A 24959-nucleotide genomic window follows, 5' to 3' on the forward strand; every position below is an offset into this window, starting at 1 on the left:
TGCTACACCGTCGTTGCTGTTCTGCCAACGCTACGCCACTATTGCTAAACTGCACTGCTGCTAGCAGTTATTGGCGCTCACCTTATTAGTTATATGTATTCTCTAAATTTTTTTTTGCATAAGCTGCCTGTACTAATTATTAGTGGGCTGTATACAACATCGTTTTTGCCGTCGCTATCGCTGACCGCTGGTAATTATTCTCTTTGTTTTACATTAGGCGTATCCCAAAAAAGGTGAAAAGGATCTTCAACACTCCAAACGCAAACGCGCTAATATAAAACGCAATATATCACGAATTAAATCTATAGTTGAGGTATCAAAGGACTCTGATAAAAACGTTCACATGCGGCGTTACAATATCGACTGGGAATATTAGTGTTATACTTTAAGCAAACACTCTCAGTTCAAGCTGACAATGAAGATTTGGATCCATCAGACACAGGTTGCGCAGATTTAGAGGATAGCTATGTCGCAGCCAAACTTTGCATTCAAGCACAACTTGGGGAGGAAGGGAACCTAACAGTTAGCTATGCCGAGACAACAGTTCCAACTCCTGTTTCCAAGCTATCACCCTTAGCGGGAATTATTCAGAATACAAAAACTTTTTTGCATCTTTCTAAATCTGTATAAATTGTCGAGCAATGGTCACAGAGTAGCTCAGCGTGCGTCGAAACATCGCTGTCGCACCTGTAACAGAACGCATCATACGCTCTTGCATCATGACAACGTAACTCTGCCTACACTTGCGACTCCAACACCTTCTCCCATTTCGCAATCGTTTCAGTAAACTTCATGACTGTTGAATTCGCACAAAGGTTTCACCTTCGTCGAGAAAAGTATCACATTGGCATTTGCAGTATACTACTGGACGCATAATTGCACTTATTGCCTTATTCGACATCGCTCGTTGCCGATTCCTTGAAATCGGACCCCGTCATTTGCATTCGCCAGACACTTATTCCCAGTACGTCGAGTTCATGGAAGAGTACGAACAGCTTGGTCACATGCGCGTAGTAAAGACGCCGAACTTAGATGAACCACACTATTACATTCCACATGCGTACTGAAACCTACAAGCCCATCAACAAAGTGACGATAGTGTTCGACGCCTCTTGCCGAACTCCGACACAAACATCGCTAAACGACTTACTTTTGGTTGGACCAAGATAGCTGTACATAGCGTCTGTATCGTAACGCTATCACCTCAGATGTTACTAAAATCTATAAGTAAGTATCCTTGAATATAAATGATCGTAAATTTCATTATATTCTCTGGCGAGCTTCTCCAGATGCAGATCTTCTCACATACCAGCTCAACACTGTGACATATGACACTGCCTCAGCTCCATATATAGGAGTACGAAGCCTTCACTACTTAACGGATAAGCATATTAATGAATATCCAACGAGCGCTACGTCTGTAAAGACTTCGTTTTATATTGATGATCTTCTGTGTGGTGCGGATGATACTGATGCCTTCACACATTAAGTGCAGAAGTTATTGATATACTTAGATTCGATCAGTCTCCTCTATCGAAATGGCATTCCAATAACCTAGATTTCATAGAAAGCCAAACTATAAAAGAGCTAAGTATTACCGATGATTCTATAACAAGTGCACTTGGCGTGACATCGAATCAACGCTGCGACACGTTGTTGTTCACTTTCACATCGAAACAAGTTCACAAGTCTGTTACAAAGCGCGCACACACTGTCCGTCGCTTCATCACTTTTTGATCCACTTGGAATGCTCTTACCACTCGTGATAACCATTATAATTATAATAGAATATAATTATGCAAGAATTGTGGCTGCTAAAACTACGATGGGACGAGTCGGTGCCTCAACATATACATCAAGCCTGTTATAGTTCTTAGCATCTCTTATCTCGCTTCCATCATGCAATCTGCCGCGATTTTGTCTGCTACCAAATGCTTGCGACGTACAGTTACATGGGTTTTGCGACGCATCAATTCGTGCATACGGATCGGCGATTTACATACGCACAGAAGATTCCGACGGACAGGTTGCAGTACATTTACTCACGTCGAAATCAAGGGTCGCATCAGTAAAAAGACAGTCTCTTTCAAACCTCGAACTTTACGGTGCCTACCTTCTCGCTCGCCTGTTTGCTAACAGTCGTAATTAGTTCTCATTGGTTAAAACAACACTCTGTTACACTGTCAACATTCGTGCCTTCCACGGGGAATCCAGCCGACCTAGTATCAAGAGGCTGCGCTGCATCTGAGCTGAAATTTTCGATATGGTTTTCTGGCCCTGAGTTTTTACTGGAAAATACTGAAATAGCCGAAGCACACATGCGATATTGAGCTTGACATGGACATTGATGGCATAAGCTCTTATCTCCATTGTTTGCGCCTCATCGCATGGCTTTTTCGGTTCAGTGGTAAATGCAACCACTATATCGCCATCTCTTGACGAATTACGACGCGCATCAGGTTGCATTAACTTTAATATTCACCAAAAATATTATTCAAACGACGTTCAATGGCTTGGCAAAAACCAAGCTATAAATAGGAACTTGAAGTTTCTCACTCCATTCCTTGATAACGTTAACGGTTTTGAACTCATGAAGGTTGGTGGACGCCTGGATTATGCAGACTTACCTCACTCTTAGAAGCACCCGATTCTATTTCACAGCGATTATCATTTTGTACTTAAGTACGTTCGATACCTATGCCTTTATCAGATTAGACACAGAACTTAAAACAACGAGAAGGTGCAGGTTCGACAGCGAACAATTTGTAGGATTTTATCAAGGAGTTCACCCAGAGAACTTAAACAACTTTTAAGTTCTCTGGTTCACCTCACCTCACCTCACATGCACGATAAACAAATAACATTTCTCGCTTATAAAACAGCCGTGAATCTGTAAACATACGCTCTCTTTACATAACCAACCGACGAATATTGAAGAGAATATAATACTATTTTTGCACCGACACAAAATTCGTGCTTTCATAGACAAAAGAGGTTTTCACGCGAAAACTTGTGTTTTCATCCATACAAAATCTGTCAAACGAAAACACAGTTTTCGCTAAAAACCCCTTGAAAACTTACATTGCACTCATTATAATCGGTGCCTGCTCTAGTTTAATCGATATTATTAGAAGACATATTTTGCCAACCCTAAATGTCAGTTGGCAATTTGTTTACATTTCATAATTGGGCTAAACGTACCCTACAAGAAACTGCTGATGGGTTCTCCAATACACTCACATTTGATATGTCAGTACTGTGAATTTCCATTTGCATTTTTAAATTCAGAACTATCCACTGATTGGAGAAAGACGTACGCAGAGCTATTGAGAGGAGGAGATGGCATTAAGTGAAAATTTATTTTTATATTTTCATATTTTATTATATTTTTTGTTGCATTCCTTTTTATATATAAGTATATTATTATAACTAATTTTGATTAAAAGTTTGAAATTTATTAAAGAAATAAAAATTATATTATCTACTGCGCAACAGAATTTTTCACTTCTGATAGCGTTTCAGTCATAACTGACAATTTTCAGCTATCACGGATTTGTGGTCAGCAATGACTCAGAAAAAGACATGAGAGTGAGCAGTATAGATATATAGTGAATTAATTCCGAATGCCCATGTGTTAAAGAGAGATGCAAACTCATACACATACGTTTGTTACATCAGTTTTTGCACAAGGCTCTTAAGAAAACGATAAAAGCTTTTTCTGCACGCTGACACAATTTTTTCAGCTATGACTATCATATTACCCATCAGATGACCGTCACTGTTCTGGTAGGGTACATAACAAATGTAAACAAATAGCTGTGTGAACTGTCAATGAAAACTCATCGAAAACACACAATGTCGGTCAGAAAGACTTTGGTTCTACAATCCACAAATTGTGTTTTCAAGAGGATTTCAATTCGGTGCGAACATAGTATAATATGTAAGCAAAACTTGGAATATTGATATGCAATTTGAAATACATTCCCTTTTACTGAACTATTATTTATTATTTCTTAAATTATTTTATGTTAATTCATTTTTACTTTATTGTGAGTTATTAATAATAATTTTAACATATTTTGATATATTGATATATTTTATATTTTTACTTTATTGTGAGTTATTAATAATAATTTAAACATATTTTGATATATTTCTTACAATAATTCATTTACTTGACACCATTATGGAGTCACAAAAGTACAGAATTGTGTTTTGCCGTCGGCATTTCACATTCATGCTTCAATTTTTTTTTTCAAATGCATGTGTGAAAGTAATTATGTACGTAAATATGTATTTATTTTTCGTTTTGGCCCATTTTACATATTTATTAAAGAAAGTGTAAATAATTTCGCCAAAATCAAAGAAATACACATTTACATATCACATACGTACCAGAGAGAGCTTGTAACAATTTTCTTCTCGTATGTTCTATGTAAATATGTATTGTAAGTGTCTAGCTTTCTTTGTTCTGCATAGGTAAAATTGTCAAGTGTCGATAATTGCGCCAAAATCAACATTATGTGTTCATTTACATATGTTTTAAGCTTATATAAAATTGAGAAGTTTCTTTTTATTTTTAATTCCAGATTTTTTATAAATTTAAATTAATTAAAAAAGCTCAAAAAGGTATTTTATTTCAATATTAATTTCAGTTGATTTTCCTATAGAAATTTGACTGGCGTAGAAGCAAATGTGCAACAGGACATACATATATTACGTCGTTTGCACATTTGTATGTATATATGTACACTCATGACTTCATGTGAAATATCCGTTGACACGTTTTTTGCTTTTATGTCAAAGAGTCAATCTGTCGAAGGACTGACGCGACGACAAAGCGTCACAACATTGTGTTGTTGGTAGAAAATCCGAGATGTGCCGAAAAATAAACGAACGCTCGCCGATTGTCACCGCTTCCCTTGCCGCTCTAACAGCTTTGCCTACAAATCATTGTAGGTATGTATGTTTTTATATGAACATGCATACATTTGCAGGGTTGTCACTTTTCCCTTCTAGAGGAAACACAGCCCACTTTTAGGTGAAAACCCATATCTTGGGATCTGCTTAACCGATTTCAACCAAATTGCATAATATTCTTTTCATATTTCTATGTTATAGTGCGAAAATGGGCGAAACCGGACTACAACCACGCCTATTTCTCATATAACACCATTTTCAATTCCATCTGATTCTTTCACTTTCCACTATGCATATCAAGCAACAATGATTATATCGGGGTAAAACTTTGCGTGAATAATACGTTTAAAGCATGCCACCTTGTGACCAAAAATTGTTTAAATCGAACCAAAACTGTTCAAGCCCCCAAGTACTAAATATGTGGACCCCAGTGCCTATAGTTGACCTTCTACCGAAAATATCAGCTAATCCACAAAGAAATCTCAAACAAGTATACCATTTGACTTTGCGAGAGTATAAAATGTTCGGTTACATCCGAACTTAGTCCTTCCTTACTTGTTTAATTTGGGGTGGTTCTGGAAAATTTTCAAAAGGTTTATATGTCAGGTTTTTTCTTTTGGGGTTGGGGCTAGAGACAAGCAAAGCAAAGTTATTTTCCCCGAGGTTAGGAGGCCCTGTTGCCATAATAAATCAAAAGTACGTGCACTTATATGCAAGGTGAATTACGAAAACAAAGCGAAAGACACAAAAGGAAACCGTAGTCAAGAAAACACGTCCGCTAAATAAGAGAGATAGTCGAAGACTGAGGTACGCAATAAAATAGCAGTATATCTAGATGTTCTTATCATTGCCAGTTGATGTAAGTCCGAACTATTATATATCAAAGCGAATATTTCAAAGAAGGTCCGAGTAGTTGATGTTGGTCAACCAACGCATTTACTTGGTATGGAGATAGAACGGCACGGTAAAACAGGCTCTGCAACATACAGTAAACCGACGTGTAAGAAAGTCGATAAGACAGTGATACTCCATCGTTAGAGTGTTAATTTACCTGGCAATATCAACACGTCCTGATATATTACATTCCGTATGTGAATTATCACAGCGCAATACGGATCCACATGCAGAACATGAAGCAACAGTTAAGCATGTACTCCGTTACTTAAAGAAGACATCAGACTACAAGTTACATTTTTATAGCACTAGTAAGCCAGTTGAGTGTTTCGTCGATGCTGATTGGGCTGGCGACGTCAATGATCGTAAGTCATATTCCGAAGATGCAGAGTGTGGTAGCACTTAGCAGCACAGGAGCTTAGTATATAGCGCTGTCTACAGCAGCGAAAGAAGCAGACTACATCAAAAAATACTGAGCAACGATAACTTGAGCGCTCAACAGCGCGTAGAAAACATATTGATATCAGATATAATTTTATTCGACAAATGTATAGTAACAATGAAATCGATGTCAACTAAGTATCCCCAAATAATATGATGTGAGATATTTTAACAAAGAATTTAACTAAGAAATTAATTTATTTTGAATGTATATCAAAATGTATAGTTTGAGGAGTGTTAGAAATATGAATTATTAATCGTGTAGCAACAATTTCCTTCGTCATTGTGAATCATTTTGTTACCTCTCTTCTTTTGTGTCTTTATCCTTTATCATTTATTTTGATTTAAAATTTCAATAAAGACGGTGTAAAACCCATAAATCGATTTTTGATATTTCATTATTTTTCTAGATGATGATAAATTTTGACTAAATGATGTTTTCAAACTTTTTTTTGAAAATTCCAATGTTAAAATAATACAATATATTATATATCAATGCATAAGCTTCAAAAGACTTTTATTTAAATTTAGAGCACAGAAGAGAGAGAGAAGTTTCACATGAAACAAAATACACAATACTTTCGAATATAATAGGTTTTATATCTTGCTATGCTTTTATGCAATTTCATATCCTATATTGTACATAAACAGTATCCTCAAGACATTTTATATAGAAAATATGTGAAGTTGGATTTTTTAGCTCCTCGCCCCATCTCTTTCCATTCGATACAGCGCGGCAGGTGTGGCAGCACTGAAGCAAAAGCTTGTTTGCATAGTGACAGTTGAAAGATGAACAAGTCGTGGACAAAAAAAAATTATTATAATAATACTCTATAAATCTTTATATTACAAATCGAACAAATACGTAATTTAAATATTTTAGTTTTCAAATTTTAAATTTAAATTTCTTAAAACAGCGGCAGCTACATATATATACATATATATTAGAGCGGGTTGATTTTTTTCTATAAAATCTCATATGCGACAAATGTTCTACGGATAGTTCTGAACAACTTTGCCCAAGAAACAGTGAATCAAAACTGGTTTCGAGCCAGCAATTTTTAAAGCAAAGTTCAGTCAAAGTATCCGAATACAGCAAGAATAACAAACAGAAGAGTGATTAGTGCTGTTATTTGTGCCTTATGAGATCTATTAGGTTATGTTAAGAAGTCGATCATAACAGGGATCTAACTTGGACAGATTAGAATGCCGGTTCGTGTTACCCAAAACTCTTTTCTTATAGATCATAAGATGCTTAACAAACGACCAAGTACTATGAGCTTATCCCAAAACTGTTGACACGGCTAATGTCAGTTTCTGCTACGTCTCCTGGTTCGCCGAAGGTAAGACTGCCGAGATGTTTCAACTTCAGTCTTGCAAATTCTGGAAAATGGAAGAGATAGTGCATGTATGTTTCCACCTCACCATCCTTCATACGTCCTTGACAACTAGCGTCCGTCAAGATTTGAAACCTTACCGCATGAATGTTTATTAGACAATGTCCTGTAAGAACCCCTACGATTTCGGCAAGATGAAATTTGCTAAGGGAAAGTAGTTCAGAAGATCTTCTGCGGATATTGCAGTCGAACAGATACGGGTCGTCGACCAACACCTGCTAAGCGCACGCGAGGTCCATTGATCCAGTGATAGAACGCAAGATGTCAAAGGAGATTCAACTCGGTCCAATTCCAATGAGGGCGGGGGTAGGGTACCAGCTCGGGATAGCTCGTCTTCTTTGCAGTTGTCAGCGATTCCGGTATGACCAGGCACCCAATAGTGTTTGAAGATGAAGTAGCTTGATGCTATTTCTAGTGAGGACAGATACTTTTTTTGACTAGCTTTGAGCGCACACTAAGAGAGCTCAGCGCTAGTATTGCCTCTCTGCTGTGGGAGTAAATGCTCACCTACCTGAAAGAGGCTGCACTTCGTAGCAGTATTTGTGAAAAAACTCACTGTGCTTCTTCTCCAGCGACTCTTTTCTATCCAAAGCCGCCACGTGTAGCCTCTGCGATGCAATGATCCAAGTTTTCAGAAATGCAGTTGAAGGAGAAAATTTTTGTGTGTCCTTGTTCGGATCTACATCGCACTGTCCACGAATGCTAGGCAACCGTTGGATACCACGTTGAGGTACCCTAGTGTTAGAAAATTTTCTTTAACTATGAGAACAACTCATCAACGCAGGCAGTCACCCGACAGCCTCGTTCCACAACATCTTTGAGAAGCTCGTTAACCACCAATATCCAAAATAGAGGAAAAGTATCCTGTTAACCTTACAGGATGACTTTACACTACCCCACTCCACCATAATAGTTCTGTCGCAGAGAAGACTATTTCGAGCGCGTATTGCAGAAGGCCCCTCGATGCCGAGAAAAGTGCCTACAGCAAATCGCTTGGCTGTAAGTGCTGCACTCCGCTAAACTCCGTCTAACCAGTCTTCAGGTCTTCGGAACATGGCTTTATCTCACTCAGCTCACCTATATGGTGTCCAGCCACCCTCTTTTGTGTTTCCGTTCCCACCACAGTCGGGTCTAAGTAACCGGAACGGATCCGGATTTTTATCCGGCTAAGGACTGTCAATTCAACACCAATCTTAGAAATTATTACAGGAATGTTTTCTGTTGCTACAACAACCAAAACCCCATTTGCGACACTGAGAGGAGCGAGGACTCCTTGTTTAAGAGTACCAGCGCTTACCGATATGGCTCCTCGGTCCTCTCCAGTCAAATCACCTTCCAGTTTTGGGTGGGAACAGAAGTCCTGCAATAACGCAACTTCTCTTTTTGATTTCTTCCGGGGTGAATGGTTGGGCTGGAAGCCAGACACGAGCCCGGGGCCGCCTAATTATAAAAGGATGCCGACCGTTTGTCGATACATCTTTTTAGTTTGTGCCTACCGAGGTGCCACCCTGCACTCTCGCTCCTAGGCGGTGGCTCGGAATTTTCTTTGACCACTTTCATAAAAACAACGGAAACCGCAGCCGCTACTCGCTTCCATTCTTCCACTGAGCTGGCAAACTAAGCGATAAGCGAGTTAAGCGATTTCACTAAACATTGGTGCCGCATCCACTCGTCGCTTCTTTCCGAGGGAGAATTCCCTCTCTGGCGACCTCTGCCGCTTGATCGAGGATTGGGGCTCGTTTGATCCCACTTTTCCACGCGTCGCTTAGCACCGTTGTGGCCCACTCAAGTGTGCTAGCGTACTGCTCCAAAATCTTGACTGCCAACCGACGACCTCACTTCAGCTTTCTAGCTGATGACACATGCTTTCTAACGGGGCTCTTAGCATTCGCTGGGATCCCGTGAATCTATGAATTTAGCAGAGAGAAGTAGTAGGTGGTTCTGGCGATTTCGCTTCGCACTTCAGCCTTACTTTTATTTTCTGTCAGCAGATTCCTACCGACTTCCACCTCTAGGAGAGGTAAGCCTTGTTCCCCCGGTTTTGCCATCATCCGGGGACGGTTTCTTCGCCCTGGGTGATGAAGTCCCTGCCGCCAGACTGTCCATTGGGATCGGACCTTTCCGCTCCCTCGTGCTTTTTTTAATTTACTTGGTCATTACTATTCATGTTGCAAAGGTCCTCACCCATAGCTGCTGTTCACATCCCGAAAAGAGACCTTATATAACCTTATGGGGCTTAAGTTACAAGGTTTTTTCGGTACATCTCAAACGATAAAGGGGTTACGCTTGGCACTCCTTAAGTTGGTTGCTTTAGGCCGCATGTGTGTGAAAACTAAGAGCTACAACCTCCTAATTCTGGGTGATATGCGACTCACGTGCCCATTGGATGATTTGCCGCCAGGAGGTTAATTTAGCTGTACTCGAACGGAGCCTTCCCCCGCCTTGGGAAGTAACGGTGGCCTTACCGCGTCATGGGGCTCTGGCATGGCGGACCATTGTGTTCCCTTTACAAGCATATACCCAAGCCAAGGGTCATAAGACACAGATGGACAAATCAACAACAACAACATAAAACCGACAACAATTCCGGTGCATGAAAAGGCGGCCCAGGAACCAAACGTAAGTTTAACTTTCTGGACGCTCTATCGCCAGACGAGCGAGCGCTGTTTGGGGAACATGCCAGAGATGATTTTTGATTGCCACCTCAACCTGCAGATGGTTGACATATCGGCCCAGCCGAATCGCGTAGGATATGTATGAGTGGTGCCAGTCTAAAATAGTATTTGAGCCTCCAAAAGAAGAGACAGTGCCCCTGACAAAGCAAGCAGGACAAACCGTGAAGCGCGTGAGTGGACAAACAACGCATCAGGAGCCACCGAGCTCCAAACAGCAGAGAAGTAACCAATCGCCGGTGACCGGAGAAGTGCTGCACCAAATAATATATAATACCCTAAAAACCTTCATTTTATTGTAAGTAACGTAAAACACAAACTGTTATTCATAATAGCAAAAAATTTTCGAAGGGCACATTTCCCTTAGCTACACGACCACGCGACATGTTGTTTCGTCGCTGACTCTACAACGACTGAATGATAGAGCGTAAGCGTACTTGTGAAGTCAGCTAGCACAATTGTTCCATGAAATGACGACAATTTTTTTAGAGCAACTTAGGGTCATGGAGGATTACAACGGGGGAGACGGTGAGGATGGGACCAGTTCCTCATGGAACCCATCCTATAATGGTTGCTAACATAGAAGTTGTACAGGTGAACCTGCACCACACGTCATTGGCCTCGGTTGTCATCGCGTGCAGGTTCATATCGGATAACCTGGACAACTTATCGATACAGGAACTATGGATTTACAGAGAGCCTCAAGATGGATGCAAACAAGATAATCTGAGATCTCTAGTAAACACTGGACCTGGTTGCGATATAGGCCAAGGATAGAGGAGGGTCTGACTTCATCCTCGTAGCGGCCTATTTACCCGAGCAGCCGTCCACAGCGCCATAAATAGCCTAGTGTAGTACACCAGGGAGCGATGCGTATGCACACCACATGGAATAGAGTAGAACGGAGTGCAACATGAGGGATGAGTCTTTCCTTGAATACATTATTAATAGCAACCTAAGTATAAAGAATGTGGGCTGTGAATGCTCCTTGGTTACGAGAAATAGGAGGGATGTTCTTGATATCAGTTTGAGTAACGAACGTATAATTGGGCTGGTCTCAGAGTGGAAGATGTCTTCAGAGCCCTTCATGCCATGTCACAGAAGCGTAAGATTCGGACTAAAGGTAGAGCTTAAACAGCTCCCTTCCAAACGTATTCCAAGCAACAAAAACTGGGATCTCTTTTGGGATATGCTAGCGCTGAATATAAGTAGAGTTGGTCAGCTAGACAGCAAAGCTACGGCTTCAGGACTGGAGAGAAGACTATCTGCATTGAACTACTTCATCACGGATGTGTGTCATTGCGACTGCATCCTAAAGGCAATCACCAAAAAGCGTAGCTGTTTTAGATGGTTCAGCAAACTCTCAGTATAATCTAGCTATCTACAACAATAATCTCTTTGCCTGCGAAACAGCACAGCTAAAGGAAATTCTGTGAAAACGCCTCATCAGCGCCGGAAGCAGCCAGGTTGTCAGAGATAAGACTGAAACAGTGTAAGCTATCAAGAGATGTGATGGAATCTATACTACCCATGGTCGTACAAATATCAGATCGGTCGGATTGGGTAGGCGCAAGACAATTATTTACTGCGGACTCAATCAAGTGCGCCATGGTTCCTGAACCATGGTGGACTGCAAAGGTAATCTTCATATCTAAAGAAGGAAGGAAGTGAAACTAAAACATTTTCCCAGTGAATAGTCCTTCCTTCCTGAAGAGTATGGAAGAGATCATAGATAAGCAAACAAGATCGAATGCAATGAAGGTAGCTCCGCTACATGCGAATCAGAAAGCTTACAGAGCAGGTACGTTAATTAATACTGCTTTGCACCAGTTAACCGCAGAAATACAAAGTTCACTGGACAATAGGATGATGATATGCCTCTTCTTAGACATCGAAGGTGTAACGAAAGCAATAGAGAATAGGAATGTAATACCACCAGTACGCAGATGTATAGAAGCCGTACTGCACACAAGGATATCTGAGACCACTGCTGGGGACACTAAGATTCGTTTCGGCACGACAAGAGGCTGTCCGCAAGGTGAAGCATTGTCCCCTTTAGCATGGAGCATAGTCGTGGACGAGGTTCTTGATTTGCTAACCAATAATGGAATCCCTTGTCAAGACTACGCGGACGACATTGTCATGTTATATTAGAAAAAGGCCAATTTGAGAACACTCTCTGGGATATCGTGCAAAGGAGATTAGGCCTGGCAAAGGGTTGATATAGTACGGTTAGACTGAACATACCAGGAGAAGGTCCTTGCCGGGCCTTAGAAGCTCAACCCTTGGCGGCAGGGAGTAAGAGATAACTAATGAGGTCGAATATCTGTGTGAATCATGGTCAAAGCCACAAGAGACCTCATGGTGTGCAAACAGATAAACATACAATGCTTCAAATTACAGCAGAAGCGAAACTATTGAGGAGGAAAGGTAATCTCGTCCCAGCAAATGAAGGACTTATGTGATGAAACACCACTAGCTCTTCTCCCGAGGGCAGCATTACCAAAAGTGTAAGGTTGATTGAAGTAGCTCCACGCTTGACCTACTGCTAAGCGACAGCACTAATAAGTGGTAGGCATTGGTGCAGGCGTAGCAGGACTGCGTACGAAACTTTCTCTACCTATGAGACGTTTTCCGAGCATTTTTCAAGCAGAAGTCTTTGCTATTTGTCGGTGTGTAGAGATAAACTTCCGTCGCAAATATCGCAATGAAAGTATCACCATACTCAGCAATAGTCAAGCGGCATTTAAGGCGATCTCAGCTTACGAGATTAAATCGCTTTTGGTGCAGGAGTGTAAAACACGGATGAATAGCCTATCAGTTCTCAACCAAGTGCACCTCATCTGGGTGCCTGGTCATAAGGGTACAGCCGGAAATGTACTGGTTGACGAACTTGCCCGCTCCGCAGCTGCCTCCAGGATAGTAGGACTGGAAAACTGTGTTGCAGTTGGTCTCCATACCATAAAGGAGATACTTTGCAAAGCAAAGTTGGCAACAACTCATAGGCATGCGCAAGGCAGAGATGCCAATGAGTGGCTGCAACCTCACTAGGATTAAAAGTGTAATCAACCTCCCGATTGACGATTTCCGGTTATTTGTTGCATTTTACATTGGGCACTGTAGTCTCAAGAAGCACCTATTCCACATTGGTATATCCTTTGGTGTTAACTGCCGATTCTCCAGAGCACCTGTTGCTAGACTAAAGAACTTAGAAGAACGAAAAGGTGCAAATTGAATTTTGCATGATGCCCGATTGGACGGCTAACAGAGCCGAAAAATTGAGATCAAGGAGTTCATCAACTGCAAACAGTTTCATTCAAAAGTTTCACTAAGAATATTATGCCAATCATTTCCCTACGACTAGAAAGTGTAGGTAGATTAATAAGTTTTAAACGACTAGTGTATGGAGTTAGACTTACCCTAGCATCCCATCGGAAAGGCGAAAAGTAAAAATTGTTTTTGAACCAACTCTAACTTGTCAGAATGGATTTGGTAGCTAGGGTTCCATACCACAGAGCCATATTCCAATATAGGTCTAACCAAAGTTGTATAAAGTGTTTTAGTAATATACGGATCTCTAAATTCTTTAGACCAACGTTTAACAAAACTGAGGACAGCTTTTGCTTTCAAGACCATGGTATCAATATGAAGACTGAAATTAAGCTTAGGGTCAATATTAACTCCCAAATCAACATAGTTTAAAACTTGCTCTAGCATATGGTGTTTTATTACATAAGAATAGGGGTGCACAGATCTACGGGAAAAGCACATCGTCTTACATTTATTGAGATTCAATGGCAAATCATTTCTATCACACCATGCAACCAAATTGTTTAAGTCTGTTTGCAACAGACACCTTTCCTCAGTTGAAGTGCATGATTTAAAAAACTTTACGTCGTCAGCGCATAATACAATTTTTGAGAATTCAATTACTGAAGAGATATCGTTAATAAACAACAAGAACAGAATCGGGCCAAGATGACTACCTTGCGGGACACCTGAAGAAACATTAATTGTATCTGAAGGTGTATCCTCAAATACAAAATACACTCGTTGTGTTCTATTATAAAGATAGGAAGCTACCCATTGAAAAAATCTTGGCTGAAAGCCCAGCAGATCAAGTTTATGTATGAGAATCGAGATATTTACTTTATCGAAAGCTTTGCTAAAGTCTGTGTATAACATCCGTATGCTTAGTTCCCTAAAACCCAATGATACATGGTTTACAAATTCAAGTAAGTTTGTTATAGTCGAATTCCCTTTACGAAATCCATGCTGAGATGAGGAAATTAACGGAGAAATCGAAAAGGTTATATGGTCAGTGATGATAGCTTCAAAAAGTTTAGGTATAACTGATAGTTTTGCGATACCTCTATAGTTTTCAATGTTGGATCTAAATCCACTTTTATGCAAAGGGATTTTAAATGACTGTTTCCATATTGCAGGAAATATACCGTGTTTAAGAGAGGAATTAAATATCCTTGTCAAAGGCAGGTAAATATATTTGGCATTAGCTTTTAGGAAGCATGAGGGTATCATGTCTATCCCATAACTAAAAGATGGTTTTAACTTATTTAAATTAAATAGGACGTCTTCTTCAGAAATAATTGGAGCGTTAATTAAAGTATTCGAACACAGCACTTGCTGATAAGAAAAAGTTTTGGAAGAATTATTACAGTAGTTTGACTTGAAAAATTCTGCAAACATATTGGATATAACATCATTGTCACTTGAAATGATAGATTTGTATTTCATTGCGGACGGAAATTTGGAAATCCTGCGTTTGGAGTTGACGAAATCATAAAACGATTTTGGATTACTTACAATATTTTTTTTAACTTTATTTAAGTAATTATTATAACATTTTTTGTTTAGGTCAAAATATTGTCGACGCAATAGAGAATATTTAGAATAGTCGACAAGTGAACCGGTTTTTTTAAAATGTTTAAAGGCTCGAGTTTTTCTGTTTTTCAATTTATATAACTCTTTCGAAAACCACGGACTTATACTTTTGCTTTTATTAACAATTACTATTGGAACATACTTTTCAAAGTCTCACTTTATTAAAATGAGAGACACTCAATTCAATGTCACCATTATAATTAGGCCATGTTATTGTAGAAAGTTCTGTATTTAACTTTTTAAAATTAGCTTTTGCAAAGTTAAACCGAGTACAGAAGCACGAAGTTTGATGATTATTATCCCGTACAATGCCTGAGATTTCGACAGATATTTCCAAAGCAGGATGATATGAGTCCTCTGGTAGAACAAGAGGATTACTCTGAATAACGGAACACTTTGCAGAGGTATCAACGTATACTAAATCTAACCATTTACTAAATTTATTCGGAATCAAATTAATTTGGTTCAGACCCAACCCGAAAATTTTTAGAAAAACTCATTAAAACATGACCGATTGCAAATCGGCACGATATAGTCATCGAAAGGTTTCCACGAAGCACACGGTAAATTGAAATCACCTAATACAACTATTGAATCTGCATTATTTGCCATCGAGGTAGCACTATTTATTAAAGAAGCATGCTGCATGTATACAGATAAGACCGAATGGGGTGGTATATAAGATAGGGTTAAATAAATAAAGCAATTATTAAAGTATACTCTAATACATTTAAATTCAAATGAGTCGGTCCCTGGAACAAGAATATTTTCAGATGGGATAGAGGAATGCACGGCAAATAGAACACCTCCACCTAATCTGTTCAGTCGATCACATCTAAAAATTTGAAATTCGCTGTTTAAAATCTCATTATCAAAAATGTGAGGTTTTAACCAAGTTTCTGTAAATCCAATTATATGAAAATTAAAATTGGAACTGTTCAAATAAAAGTCGGCTAATTTTGTATTAAGACCTCTAACATTTTGATAATAAATGCTTAGCGAATTTCTACCAATCAGTTTTTTTTATCGGTGGTTGCATTTGGTAATTTAATTTTTCTAAGTTTAGGTTTAAATTCGCGTACAAAAGCCCCAGGTGGCCAGAATGAACTATCTAGGATCTTTTTGAATGTTTCAAGAGATACGTCAATTTTAAACGATGATATACTTTTATCCACCAAGGTGTCTTTGGCAAGTCTCGAAATAAATATAGACTTTTTAGGTGGAATAACTATCAAATTATTAACTGATGCTACTATGTTATTAGGGGGTGCCTCTGGAATTGTGAGACACTTATTATTATTAGATAGAGCTTCGAGGGAATTGAGCTCTTTGGAAGTTGACAGCTTATCACCTTGAGGGCAAGGAAAGAGAGATTTATTAGATCATTGGGAGAAGACGTTTTTTTCTGTACAGAAGAACTAAGTGTTACTTCATCGGAAGTACGTTTACGCTTAGGAGCAGGTTTAGAGGATTCGTGAGAATCATTCAGGCACTTAAAAGATTTGAACAATTTTTCATAGTGCTTAAAGATCAGGACCGATATCGTTAAAGCCATTGCGTGTCTCCCTATAAACTTTAAATAGATCGATTTCAATAGATCTACAATTTAAACAGGACCAACGCAATCCCTTATAGTCGGGAATAGAATCTAAGATTCTACCAGTCAGTCCAGCGCATTTAATATGGGCAAGCCCATCACAAAGCCAGCATGAAACGTAGCGATCTGACTCGCCTTTAATGTTACAATTGGGGAAGTTACAAGTCATAATAAATAACAAGAATAAAGATCAAATAAGAGAGTAAGTAGAACAAAATTTACTAGATATATAATAAATTAGCGCAAAAATAATAGCAATTTTTTTTTTATTTTTTTTTTTTTATCAAAGTTTAAAACCAGTTTGACAGTTTGAGAAAGCAATATAGCGAGCAGTTTTAGAAGCACTGTAACAAATAAAAAGCTAAACGCAACACAGCTGTGAATAAAGACGTAAATGAGATAAATAAAGAAAGACAATAGAATGAAATAAAACAAAATGAAACAAAAAGCTTACTCGGCACCAAAAATTCGTAAGTTTAAACTTTTTAATGCTGCCCAAAACTGAAGAACATTTAATACTTATCTTGCAGCTCCGAGTTAAAATCACTAAATATTGAACTGAATCACTAAAAAATCAATTAAAGTTTAAGAAATTTTGCAAAATTACACATAATAGCTCAGAGCAAAAAAAGTACAGCTTTACAGCTTGAAGTGTTGCCAAATTGGAACCAGATGTTGCAAAGATCAGCTTCATTTCGAAAGAAGCACGGTCCGATGAATCCACCAGACCAAAAACCACACCACACTGTCAATTTAAGTGAATGTAATGGTTATACATGAATAATTTGTGGATTTCCTGCGCACCCGAATCGACAGTTTTATTTATTTACCGCAATACTCAGATGAAATTGAGCCTCATGGGAGAAGATGATTTTTTTAAAAAATCGTTATCGCTTTTTAGTTGTTTGTTCCAAGGCATAATCACGACGTTTACGGTAGTCCCATGACTTCGGTGCTTGAGTGAGAGCAATTTTATACGGATGGAAGTCCAAATCCTTTCTCAAAATCCGCCAGGTTGTGGTTTGAGGCAGACCCAATTCTTGAGAACGTCTTGGAACCGACAAATTGCGGTCGTCAGCAACACTTGCTTGAACGGTAGCAATATTTTCATTACTTCGAGCGGTTCTTTGCCTTATTGGCACTTGAACATTATTATTAAACAAAATGTATGCTCGAAATTTTCAACAATTCGACGAATACCGAGCACACGACGATTACTACTACCATAAAATGGAAAAAACGCATGAAAAGTTGCAATTGGAGAACAATAATTTTAATAACAAAATTGAATATTTTAAACGTTGTTCTTGCGTATATCTTTCCATGGTGAAATTGTTAATATTACAATGAAAAAAAATTACAGATCATGACATATTAATAATATTAACAAGTAAGGAAGGGCTAAGTTCGGATGTAACCGAACATTTTATACTCTCGCAAAGTCAAATGGTATACTCGTTTGAGATTTCTTTGTGGATTGGCTGATGTTTTCGGTAGAAGGTCAACTATAGGCACTGGGGTCCACATATTTAGTACTTAGCGGCTTGAACAGTTTTGGTTCGATTTAGACAATTTTTGGTCACAAGGTGGCATACTTTAAACGTATTATTCACGCAAAGTTTTACCCCGAAATAATCATTGTTGCTTGATATGCATAGTGGAAAGTGAAAGAATCAGATGGAATTGAAAATGGTATTATATAGGAAATAGGCGTGGTTGTAGTCCGATTTCGCCCATTTTCGCACTATAACATTATGCACTGAAAAGAACGTTATGCACTGAATTTGGTTGAAATCGGTTAAGTAGATCCCAAGATATCTGTTTTCACCTAAAAGTGGGCTGTGCCACGCCCACTGTGTAATTTTGAACGCGGTTCCGATAAAGTAATATCATACCATACCAGAGATAAAATTTAATGTCTCTGGCGTGTTTAGTGCTTGATTTATCGCGCTTTTAGTAGTTTTTAACAGTACCGTTATATGGGGAGTGGGCGGAGTTGCCACCCGATTTGAACTATTTTCACACCGTCAATAGAAGTGCTAAAAACATTTGCTTCCAGTGAATTTTGTTATTATAACATTAGCGGGACCACTTCTAAAAAAAAAGCGATGCTGTGGTGTGTTGGGTTGTCCCGTGTGCTGTTGTATGAGAGTTGTATTGTAGTGGGTTATACAAGCAGAGAACGTAAAATACAGAGAAGGTCCAACTACGGACCAGCGTGTGAATTGTCAAAACCTAACAAAATGCGATGAGAGTGTTTCACCACAGTCGGCTCGGAAGGAGAAATTTTGACAGTGGCGAGTGAACAGAGCTGAGAATTCAATGAAAATTATTCTCAGAGACTTGCTTTGATATTACAGCTGCATGTTAGCCTTTTGGCTTATATTTTTATACGTTTATATGCAATCATATTTATTGATATGAATATCATTTTGCGAATTTTTATGAAAACATGCAAAACTGATAACATTCTAATTAAATTATGTAATTTTAAAAATATTATATGTATATAGTCAATTTGGGAATTTAATGATTTTATTTAGTTTTTAAATGATATATGTACTTTCCTAATAGAGATTTAATTTATTACAATATATGTATATGTACATATGTACATCTTTTATCATATTAATCTTATATATAATCATATGTATATCTGCACAAGCACATATGAATGTGCGGATTCAGAAAATCAAATCATAATTTTATCATATTATATATCAACACAACATATGTGCGCGCATTGATTTATATGTACACACATAACATTTGATAATATGAAATGCTTTCATATAAGTACATATGTATGTATATGTATCTGCTATGTTTTACTATATACATACATACATAAGTATATAACATACTAACATAATATCTTAAATCATTTATCAGTAAAAACATTTGCGCGCACTGCTCTATATGTACATACATACATACTTATGTGCTTATGACATTGCTACACAAATAATGGATGCACAAACCTACATTCATATATTCGTAAATATGTCACTCGCAAAAACTACAAACATTGTTCTACAAAAACAACAATCGTCACAAGTCAATATGTCAGCCAAATAGGCGAAGCCCAAATTTATAGTAAATTACACAACAACAATATTTTCATTCATGAACGCAGGCGTACTTTCAACAAGCAACCTCGCTTCATTCATAAAAACAGATACCCTCTCATCTCCCCGAGCATGCGCTTGCCAACAAGCATCTTTTCGCGACGATGGCAAAAGCTAAAAATCATAAATTGAACAAATTTCTGATATTCCCTCTAGCAGGGAAAAGTTGCAACCACGCACGCCCACAAAACACAGAAAAAATTGACAAAACTGGCAACAAAGCTTTTGTCGATTTAAAACATTTTACAACTTAAATTTACAATTTTAAAATATTTTTCCGTGTCTCACAAAAATCTGCGTCAATATATATGCATGCTCATATATAAACACACATATTTACGATGATTTGTGGGCAAAGCTGTTAGAGCGGCAAGGGAAGCGGTAACAATCGGCGGCCGTTCGTTAATATTTTTTCGGCACAGCTCGGATTTTCTACCAACAAAACAATGTTGTGACGCTTTGTCGTCGCGTCAGTCCTTCGACACAGTGACTCTTTGACAAGAAAACAAAAAACGTGAGCTTCGGCCATTGGTTGTCCAGGGCAACGGAGATTTCCCATGAAACAATGAGTGTACATATTTACATACATATGTTGCATGTAGACAAATTAATAATTATAATGGGTACTTTCATATTTGTTTACATGCACACATAATTATACATATATAATGTATACGAATATTTGCGACCGCTTGGTCTTTTCTTATGGGGTTATATCAAGCAAGAGGTGTACAAAATCAAACCCAGAAATCTGACTGAACTGAAGCAGTCCATTAAATAGATAATTGAGGCAATCCCGAATTATGTGTCGCATATGCGTGGTTGAGTACGGAAGAATAATTAATTGTTTAAATAAAATAAAATTTTCTATACAATAACAGAATTGAATGTAATGCATTGACTAAAAAGAAACTTATTACGGTTTAATTTTTTAGCACGATTCGTTAGCCACCCTGTATAGGAAGAATATCTTCAAATTATATCCAATGTCGTTTGCGCATTGAAGATATACGAATCTGTAAGCGTACATTTCTTAACATTGAAATTAGCATTATTTTTCTAAATTAACATTGAAAATGCTCAATTCTGCTATTTTTCAGTCCCCTGATGTTAATTGTGGACATTTGGTGAAACACGCTCATCGTTTTCAGTACCCCTTCCAAATGTGGTGAAACACGCTCATCTTTTTCAGTTCCCCTGCGAAACGTGAAATATTTTAATAATGGCCGCACTGTGAACCTTCTCTATGATATACGTTCTCTGATACAAGGGTGCGCCAGTTTTTAACGAGTAGAGTGGTATGTATGGGTAGGGGAAGCTTATCTCATTTAAACAAATATTAACAACTTAAATTGCATTTATTGAAAAAAAAACAAAAAAACATGTGCAGTGACAAAGTGAACAAAAAGAAAAAAAATATATATATATACATATGCTTTTGGTGCAGTGACCACAACAACAAAAAAAATATATAATATATAATATATACACATTTTGGTGCATAAAAAAGTGCAGTGACCACAATAACAAAAAAATATATATACATATGCTTTTGGGGCATAATTAACAGTGCAGTGACCCAAAAAACAAAAAAAAAACGGGCGCGGAAAAACAAAATACAATCAAATGAAAACGGGCGCGAATTAAAACCCACATATATGTATATATACATATTACCATATAAAACGGGCGCGAAAGTAATACAACAAAAAAACCTCAAGGAACATCCCAGGAAAGGATTGGATACACCTACAGGCAAATACAGGCTATAGTCCCCAAAATCCCTTGACGGATATTCAAGTGAGTTGTATCGATTCCGTTTTGTACCTCATTACTGCAAGGTATATGTATATTTATTACGGTTTTCAAAAACGGTTTCTAAACTATTGTATTTGCGGTATTACGGGTTTTACCGAAAAAATTTATACACATAATATACATATATATATTATATATATATATATACATATAATTTATATATATATATATCTAAATATATATATATTTTTATTGCCTAGGAAAGCTTACCTTCGTGTTTAACACAAATATATGATATATACATATATATGAAATTCAAGTACTCTACTTCCAAAAATATCCGGCAATACCCCTTATGCTTGATCAAGTAATAAGCAGGATTGCCTAAAACAAGTAAGCAAAGGCAGATAAAAAAAAACACATATACATATACCCACATAGCAACATATACGAATAAAAAGATATATAAGAACAATATTCTCAAAAAACAAAAAAAATTAAAGAATTTCTTACCTATATGCCAAATCTCTCATTACATACATATTTACATATTTTGCACAATATATACCAAAATTTTTAACAACTTATATTCTGAGCGCATGCAAATATATATTCGTAATATTATTAACATATTTTACCTACAAAAATAAGAGAAGAGAGAGAAAGGTAAAGAAAATAAAAAATGTTTAAACATATCAACTATACGTACATTATTTTACTCTTATACATACGTACATATTTACATTCATTTAAAGAGAGTGCATATTTACGAATCGTAGTGCACATACGATTACTTTGTTGCTAATAACGTTTATGCGCTCTTTCTTAACTGAGAAACAACGTCCGCTCGTTTACATACGTACTTAAACAAGTACGGGACATATTATTATACCCTACTAGGGTATCACTGAAAGTTAAAGAACTTCAACAAGCGCAAACGAAAAAAAAAACATTTTAAACGGTTCGGTAAAGAAAAAACCAATTCTTAACAAAAAAACAAAAGAAAAATTATTATTTATATTCCTATAAATAAATAAATAACAATAATAAACAAGTAAGGAAGCAATAAGTTCGGATGTAACCGAACCTTTTATACTCTCGCAAAGTCAAATGGTATATTCGTTTGAGATTTCTTTGTGGATTGGCTGATATTTTCGGTACAAGGTCAACTATAGGCACTGGGGTCCACATATTTAGTTCTTAGGGGCTTGGGTTTTGGTTCGATTAAGACAATTTTTGGTCACAAGGTGGCATACTTTAAACGTATTATTCACGCAAAGTTTTACCCCGATATAATCATTGTTGCTTGATATGCATAGTGGAAAGTGAAAGAATCAGATGGAATTGAAAATGGTGTTATATGGGAAATAGGCGTGGTTGTAGTCCCATTTCGCCCATTTTCGCACTATAACATAGAAATATGAAAAGAACGTTATGCACCGAATTTGGTTGAAATCGGTTAAGCAGCTCCCAAGATATGTGTTTTCACCTAAAAGTGGGCTGTGCCACGCCTACTGTCTAATTTTAAACGCGGTGTGTATAAAGTCATCTCATACCATCCCAGAATTAAAATTTAATGTCTCTGGCGTGTTTAGTGCTTGCTTTATCGCGCTTTTAGTAGTTTTTAACAATACCGTTATATGGGGAGTGGGCGGAGTTGCCACCCGATTTCAACTTTTTTACACTATCAATAGAAGTGCTAAAAACATTTGCTTCTAGTGAATTTTGTTATTATAGCATTAGCGGTTTAGGAGTTATGCACATGAAACCTATTAGAGGTGGGGCCACGTCCACTTTAAATTTTAACTGCAGATGCCTCTCCCTAATGTGAACCTGTGTACCAAGTAACAGTCTTGTATCTTATTGCGGAGCTTAGTTATGGCAATTTATTTTTTTTTGATTAATGGCGTTTTGTGGGCGTGGCAGTGGTCCGATTACGCCCATCTGCAATACCAACCGTCTCACGGTACCAAGAAACAACACTACCAAGTTTTATAAAGATATCTCAATTTTTACTCAAGTTACAGCTTGCACGGACGGACAGACGGACAGACGGACGGACGGACAGACAGTCACCCGGATTTCAACTCGTCTCTTCATCCTGATCATTTATATATATATAACCCTATATCTAACTCGATTAGTTTAAGGAGATACAAACAATGATGAACAAAACTATTATAGTCTGTAGCAACAGGTTGCGAGAGTATAATTAAAAAAATTGGTAACGTAAGGTGAAAATTCTTGTATGTTCTCTAGTTTGTGTGTGTGTTTTTTTCTATGCTTGTGGGGGTCCATGTAATTTTGTGTGCATGTTTATACTTTGCTTGTGGGTGCCCATTTAATTGTGTTTATCAGACATTAGGGATGAAATAAAATTAAATAAAGTTCGGGTGTAACCGAGCATTTTATACTCTCACAAATTTTTAATACTTTTTTATATAGTTATGTATGTATATTATTGCTATATATTTTTATGTGATTAATTAATCTTTTTTAGATGAGGCCCCTACCCATTTATTTCAACCGGCACCTGTGTCAAAAAGTTGCTGTGCTGGTTGGGAGAGCAGGAAGCTCTTCCGTTTTCCTCAAACGGAAGTTGCTCGAAATAATTGGGCAAGGGCCTGTAATCTACAGTTGCCCATTGTAAAAAATTTATATATATGTGAAAGACACTTTCACAAAGATGACGTTTCATCTAATAGAATTCTAAATGAAGCTCTTCCGGTTTTGCATATAAAAACCGAGGATGACGGAGACAGTGTGTCATCGCAGTGGAGTTTGCTGGCGGTTAAAAAAACTTATGGTGGGCAGATAGAAAATGCGCCACTTAATGATATCTCATTGGAAGAGTTTGAAAGATATTCACGCCTTCATGAGATAGAAATGAAATGCAAAAACAGTGAAGAGATCACTGTTAGTGGTCATAAGCATTACGCTCGGGTAGCTAAAGGGTACCAAAGGAATGCTTTGAAGCAATCGAAAAATATTAAAGAGCTGAAAGGAAAATTTTCCGATTGACCAAGAAGTGTCAAGCTCTAGAAAAAAATGTCATAATAACAGGCGATGCAAGCGCACATGCGATAACATTCGCAAGAATGATTTTAAATAAAAAAACTCCTATACTGAAGAGGAGAAAGTAATGGCTCTAAACATAAATTATATGTCGACTAAAGCCTATAATTTTATGCGTGAGGATCTTGAATTCGCATTGCCTCACAAAAAAACGCTTTTGCTTTGGCGTCCGATC

This window comes from Bactrocera oleae, chromosome 2 (genome assembly GCF_042242935.1).
Source record: "Bactrocera oleae isolate idBacOlea1 chromosome 2, idBacOlea1, whole genome shotgun sequence".
Taxonomy (NCBI): Eukaryota; Metazoa; Arthropoda; class Insecta; order Diptera; family Tephritidae; genus Bactrocera; species Bactrocera oleae.